Source organism: Hyperoodon ampullatus (assembly GCF_949752795.1).
Source record: "Hyperoodon ampullatus genome assembly, chromosome: 7".
NCBI classification, from domain to species: domain Eukaryota; kingdom Metazoa; phylum Chordata; class Mammalia; order Artiodactyla; family Ziphiidae; genus Hyperoodon; species Hyperoodon ampullatus.
Window position 1 is genome coordinate 112530683 of NC_136920.1, and position 7332 is coordinate 112538014.

A 7332-nucleotide genomic window follows, 5' to 3' on the forward strand; every position below is an offset into this window, starting at 1 on the left:
CAAAAAGAATAAAATATCTAGGAATAAACCTACCGAAGAAGACAAAAGACCTGTAGGCAGAAAATTATAAGACACTGATGAAAGAAATTAAAGATGATACAAATAGATGGAGAGATGTACCATGTTCTTGGATTCGAAGAATCAACATTTTGAAAACGACTCTACTACCCAAAGCAATCTACAGATTCAATGCAATCCCTATCAAACTACCACTGGCATTTTTCACAGAACTAGAACAAAAAAATTCACAATTTGTATGGAAACACAAAAGACCCCGAATAGCCAAAGCAATCTTGAGAACGAACAACGGAGCTGGAGGAATCAGGCTCCCTGACTTCAGACTATACTACAAAGCTACAGTAATCAAGACAGTATGGTACTGGCACAAAAACAGAAAGATAGATCAATGGAACAGGATAGAAAGCCCAGAGATAAACCCACGCACATATGGTCAACTTATCTTTGATAAAGGAGGCAGGAATGTACAGTGGAGAAAGGACAGTCTCTTCAATAAGTGGTGCTGGGAAAACTGGATAGGGACATGTAAAAGTATGAGATTAGATCATTCCCTAACACCATACACAAAAATAAGCTCAAAATGGATTAAAGACCTAAATGTAAGGCCAGACACTATCAAACTCTTAGAGGAAAACATAGGCAGAACACTCTATGACAGAAATCACAGCAAGATCCTTTTTGACCCACCTCCTAGAGAAATGGAAATAAAGACAAAAATAAACACATGGGACCTAATGAAACTTAAAAGCTTTTGCACAGCAAAGGAAACCATAAACAAGACCGAAAGACAACCCTCAGAATGGGCGAAAATATTTGCAAATGAAGCAACTGACAAAGGATTAATCTCCAAAATTTATAAGCAGCTCATGCAGCTCAATAACAAAAAAACAAACAACCCAATCCAAAAATGGGCAGAAGACCTAAATAGACATTTCTCCAAAGAAGATATACAGACTGCCAACAAACACATGAAAGGATGCTCAACATCTTTACTCATTAGAGAAATGCAAATCAAAACTACAATGAGATATCATCTCACACCAGTCAGAATGGCCATCATCAAAAAATCTAGAAACAATAAATGCTGGAGAGGGTGTTGAAAAAAGGGAACACTCTTGCACTGCTGGTGGGAATGTGAATTGGTACAGCCACTATGGAGAATGGTATGGAGGTTCCTTAAAAAACTACAAATAGAACTACCATATGACCCAGCAATCCCACTACTGGGCATATACCCTGAGAAAACCATAATTCAAAAAGAGACATGTACCAAAATGTTCATAGCAGCCCTATTTACAATAGCCCGGAGATGGAAACAACCTAAGTGTCCATCATCGGATGAATGGGTAAAGAAGATGTGGCACATATATACAATGGAATATTACTCAGCCATAAAAAGAAACGAAATTGAGCTATTTATAATGAGGTGGATGGACCTAGAGCCTGTCATACAGAGTGAAGTAAGTCAGAAAGAGAAAGACAAATACTGTATGCTGACACATATATATGGAATTTAAGAAAAAAATTGTCATGAAGAACATAGCGGTAAGACAGGAATAAAGACACAGCCCTACTAGAGAATGGAGTTGAGGATATGGGGAGGGGGAAGGGTAAGCTGTGACAAAGTGAAAGAGCGGCTTGTACATATATACACTACCAAACGTAAGGTAGATAGCTAGTGGGAAGCAGCCGCATAGCACAGGGAGATCAGCTCGGTGCTTTGTGACCACCTGGAGGGGTGGGATAGGGAGGGTGGGAGGGAGACGCCAAAGGGAGGGGATATGGGAACATATGTACATGTATAACTGATTAAATTCGTTATAAAGCAAAACAAATAAATAAATAAAAATAAATTTTAAAAAAGTTTTTATATTAAAAAAAAAAGACTTAATGTGTGTCTACTATTATCCAAAATCAAAGTCTTTTTTTTTTTTCCCTTCAAGACTTTGCTTGGACTTTTAGAATGAAAGATTAGAGAATAGTTTCATAGTTTATCCTTTTCTGTACCTTATTAAATGCGATTTTCATTACTTGGTTTTATTCAGTGACTATTTTGCATGGGCATAGTTTTTGGCTATGGATATACATTGAAGAGTAAATTAGAATATCTACCCTTAAGAAGCTCTATTTAATAAAGGAGACCAAATACATCAACAAGTATTATAACAGAGGTATTAACTGCTATATCATAGATAGTTCCAAAGTGCTTTGGGAACACATGGAAAGGTAAAATTAGCTTTGCTTGTAGAGTAGGTGTGGAGGGACCAAGGAAAACACCATAGGTAAGATAAGATTTATAAACTGAGACGTGAAAGTTTATAAGAGCTCACAGGTAGTTCAGACAGTGAGATAGATATATATACATATGTATATATGCACATGCATACATACTGAGGGTCCAAAGCAATGAAGGTCAAAAGCCTTTTAATGATGCTGTGCACACTATGTAGCTATAAATTTAATTAATTTGATACCATAATTGACATTTCAGGAGAGAATGTGATTTCATTAGGGAAGGCAATGATTTCTTTAATTCATTTTGAAAAATGTTTAATTTTGAAATATTATAGATTTATAGGAAGCTGCAAAGATAGTACAAAGAGTTTCTGTGTATTCTTCACCCATCTTCTCCCAATGGTCACATCACACATAATTATAGTACAGTATAAAAACCAGGAATTTAATATTGGTATAATGTATGTGTATAGCTCAATGCCATTTTAACACAAGTATAGATTTGTGTAGCCACCAGAGGATCAAGATAACAGAATCATTACTTCACCACGAAGACTTCCCTCATGCAACCCCTTTATTATCACATGCACCCACCCCCTCCAACTGTCCCTAACCGTTGAAATCCACTAATCTCTTTTCCATCTTTATAATTTTTTCATCTTGAGAATGTTATAGAAGTAGAATCACCTTATGTGACCTTATGAGACTGGCTTTTTTCACCCAGCACAATGCCCTTGAGATCTAACCAAGTTGTTGCAAGTATCTATATTTATTGCTGTGTTTTTCTGTCAACATTACTCTAGCTGCATTCCTAAATGTGGATAAGTTGGGCTCTCATTTTCATTAAATTCAATATATATTTTTATGTCCCTTTAGACTTCTTTCTGAATCCATGGGTTATTTTGATTCCAAGTGTTTGTAGGTTTTCCTGTAACCTTTCCGTTACTGATATTGATTTAATTCCATTGTATTCTGAAAACAATCTCTGTATGATTCCAATTCTTTTAAAATTTGTTGAGGTATCTTTTATGACTCAGGATAGGGTCTGTTTTGGTAGATGGTCCATGGGTGCTTGAAAAGAATATTTGTTCTTCTGTTGTTGGGTACAGTGTTCAATAAAGGTCTCTTAGCTCCTGTTAGCTGATATCTTTGTTGAGTTCTTCTCTAGTCTTGTTGATTTCTAATTGTTCCATCAATTACTGAGGGAGGGAGTTTAAAGTCTCTAATTGTAACTATGACTTTATATCTCCTTTCACATCTATGAGTTTTTTTTTAATTGAAGTATAGGTGATTTACAGTGTTGTGTTAGTTTCAGGTGTGCTGCAAAGTGATTCTTTTTCGGATTCTTTTCCATTGTAAGTTATTACAAGATATTTACTTTAATTCTCTGTGCTCAGCAGTAAATCCTTATTGTTTATCTATTTTATATACAATAGGGTGTATCTCTTAATCCCAAACTCCTAATTTATCCCTTCCTCCCCATCTCCTTTCCCTTTTGGAAGCCATAAGTTTGTCTTCTATGTCTGTGAGTCTGTTTCTGTTTTGTAAATATGCTCATTTGTATCACCTTTTTAGGTTCCGTATATAAGTGATGTCATATGATTTTTGTCCTACTCTGTCTTCCTTACTTCAATTAGTATGATAATCTCTAGGTCCATCCATGTTGCTGCCAATGAGATTATATCATTCTTTTTTATGTTTGAGTAATAGTCCATTGTGTAGATCTCAATCCCTCTCTCTCTCTCTCTCTCTCTCTCTATACATCACTATATGCATCTCACATCTTCTTTATCCATTCATCTGTTTAGGTTGCTTCCATATCCTTGTCTACTGTAAATAGTGCTGCTGTCAACATTGGTCACCCACCCTCTCTTCATCCAAATATCCAATCCATCAAGGAAGAAGTCTGTGAAATTGGGCTTGAGGGTAGCGAATGGTATTTCCTAAATCAGTTTTGGCTCTGGGCGTTAGATGTGGGTGGAATCAGAAGGAAGGTCCAGTGTTAGGTTTATAAAAGCAGGAAGCAAGACATCTTGATGTTAACTATCATCTCAACTGCCACAGTTCTTGCTGGGTCGACTTCATTCATTCTTCCCTAGAGGTAGGGACTTGCAGGGGGCAGGGGAAAAGCTGAAAGTATGGAATGTCAGGGCTTCTTGTGCAAAAAGTGGGTCAGGAGTGTGGGTGGGGTGGGGGGATGGGAGGAATGGGGGATGGCTAAGCCCCCACATGTTCTGGGGAAAGCCCACACAGGAGAAAGATGGTTGGGCCAGGACTATGTACTTGGAAGTACCAGCTATGCCCCTGGGATCCTGACCCTTACCGGGGTGTGAGCCTGGCAAGTTGGTTTTGCTTTTCAGTTGACACTACCCTGTCCTAGGCTCTGGACAGTGGGGAGTTGGGTGCTTGGCATGAGCAAGGTGGAGGGGAGGAGAAGAGACAGGGGGTCTGCGTGGAATGCTTTGGCCTCACCCACCCCGTGCTCCAGTTTAACAGTGACTGAAGGAAGGAACCCGCCACCATGGGCAAAGAGAAGAGCCATATCACTATCATCAGCCATGTGGACTCTGGCAACTCCACCACCACCACCAGGCATCTCATCTACAAGTGTGGAGGGATCGACAAGAGGACCATTGAGAAGTTTGAGCAGGAGGCAGTGGAGGTAAGGCACCCGCGGTGCCTGTGTCTAGGACTGGCGGGGAGCTGGAGGAAGGATGTCCAGCTCCTGGGTGGGTCTGGTGGCAGAGCATGGACAGCAGGGTGCGCTGTCGGGTCTAAGGAACTGTTGAAGTCGCCAGGCTAGACCCCTCTGCTCACCATCGATGCTGCTCTACTCACTGCCATCCCTCTGTACACGGGTAAGTGCTCCTTCAAGTACACCTGGGTGCGGGACAAACTGAAGGCAGAGAAGGCAGAGAGAGAGAGAGCAGTGGCAACGCCATCAACATCTCCCTGTGGAATTTTGAGACCAGCAAGTACTACATCACCATCATTGATGCCCCGGACCACAGGGACTTCATCAAGAACATGATCATGGGCACCACCCAAGTAAAGCAGCCCATGTTCCCAGGGGCATCCCTATGGGGGAAGGGGCAGTGGAGGGAGGGAGGAGAGGTTCGGAACGGGAGGAAACTTAGGCTTTATTTCTGGGACTTGGGGAAGATCAGTATCATAAGCCTTAGAAGGTTTTCCTCACCCCACACCAATCATCAATTCTGAAAGAACTGGAGGAGGACAGACCCTAATGAGGAGGCTCAGACACCATCCCCCTTTCAGGCTGGGGCAGGGACCAGGTTTTCTGACACCCAGACAAGTAGGTCACTTGGGGTCCGGGAGGAAGGAACTAAAACCTCATGTGTGGGACTGGGTGAGAGTTTAACTGGAAGATGGGACCTCTGTGCACAGCAGCAACCAAGGGATCCACGAATTTGTCCCCTTCTGGAGAGTGTCCCAAGCCATTCCCTATGTTCCCGGAGCTTTACCAAGGGGCCTGGGCCTGCCCGAAGCTCTAGCATCTTCCCAGCCGGTCCGGGGCTCCCTCCCCTAACTAAACCCTTGACCCCGTGATGTCTGTGTCCTGCAGGCTGACTGCGCAGTGTTCATTGTGGCTGGCTGCTGGGCGAGTTCTAGGCGGGCATCTCCAAGCAGTGGCAGACCCTCAAGCATGGGCTTCTGGCCTTCACCTTGGGCATGAAGCGGCTGATTGTGCCCGACAACAAGATGGACTCCACCGAGCCCACCTACAGCTCCGCGCGCTTCCAGGAGATCACGAAGGAAGTGAGCACCTACATCAAGAAGATAGGCCTCAGCGGTCTTTGTGACCATCTAGGGCTGGCACAGCCACATGCTGGAGCCCAGCACCAATGTGAGTGCGGGCTGGGTCTGTGGGTAGCCGGGCGGGTGGGCAGCTGGTGTGGGTCCTGGTCCTGGTCCTGGGGTGGGCACCCAGGTAGCCACGCCCCAGGCTCACCTCTCTTTGCTCTGCATCCCCATCCCCACAGATGCCTTGGTTCAAAGGCTGGAAGGTTGAGCGAAAGGAGGGCAGCACCACCAGGGTGACTCTGCTGGAAGCTCTGGACTCCACCCTCCCTCCCACTTTCCCGTTCATCAAGCCCCTGAGGCTGCCTCTGCAAGACTTGTACAAGATTGGAGGTGAGGTGACAGGGCTTCTATAGGAATGATGGAGTTGAATGAGCTCTCGTGTGTGATTTGCCAGGGTTCAGATCCTGACTTGTGAGCTGGGATAAAGTACCAAAGCCCCCAGCATTTCCAGTTTATCTGATACACAGCATAAATAGCCAGTCATCGGATTCAGCACTTCCTACCAGTGCTGCAGGTGACTTTGGTCTTTGATCCCAAGAACCAAGGGACCTCCCAGGAAGCCAGTTCTCATTGGGTGGGTCTAGAATTGTTGTGACTGCCTGCCCTTCTCTTACTGCACTGGTATTGGCACTGTGCTCATGGGCCGTGTGGAGAGCAGCTTCCTGAAACACGCATGGTGGTCATCTTTCCTCCAGCAATGTCACCACTGAGGTCAGGTCTGTGGAGATGCACCAGGAGGCCCTGCCTGAGGCCCTGCCCGGTGACAACGTGGGCTTTAACATGAAGAATGTGTCCCTGAAGGACACGGCGACATGGCAAGAGACAGCAAGAACGACCCCCCAGATGGAGGCCCGTAGGCTTTGCGGTGCAGCTAAGCGCCTGGCGAAGTAAAGGACCTTGGCGCTCCTTGGTGGTGGAAGTGCTTGTTAGGAATTAGTCCTGAGGGTCTTCCTTGGTGGTCCAGCAGCTAAGGCTCAGGCTCCCAGTGTAGGGGGTCTGGTTGGATCCCTGATCAAGGAACTAGATCCCACATACTGCTAACTAAAATTCCCAACATGCTACGAAAATAAAGTTCTATTTTAAGGCCTATAGGCTTTGAAGTGTTTTCCTACGCAGGGCTCTATCCCATCCTTCTCCCATTTGCCTCAAATATAAAATGATATTACAATGGCATAGTGTCAATAGGTTAGTCCAACACTACCATGTCTGTCCCTCTCACCCACCCTCTCTTTAATATGTATTTTTTAAACTAAAGTA

At 43.8% G+C, this 7332-nt stretch overlaps 1 pseudogene across 1 annotated transcript; it reads left to right on the plus strand.

Moving 5' to 3' along the window:
* The first annotated feature begins 4774 nt into the window (after positions 1-4774).
* Positions 4775-6932, plus strand: LOC307055687 (elongation factor 1-alpha, oocyte form-like; annotated as a pseudogene). The gene is made up of 5 exons: positions 4775-4915; positions 5108-5301; positions 5837-6118; positions 6255-6410; positions 6702-6932. The product of its transcript is annotated as an elongation factor 1-alpha, oocyte form-like (transcript).
* The last annotated feature ends 400 nt before the right edge of the window (positions 6933-7332 follow it).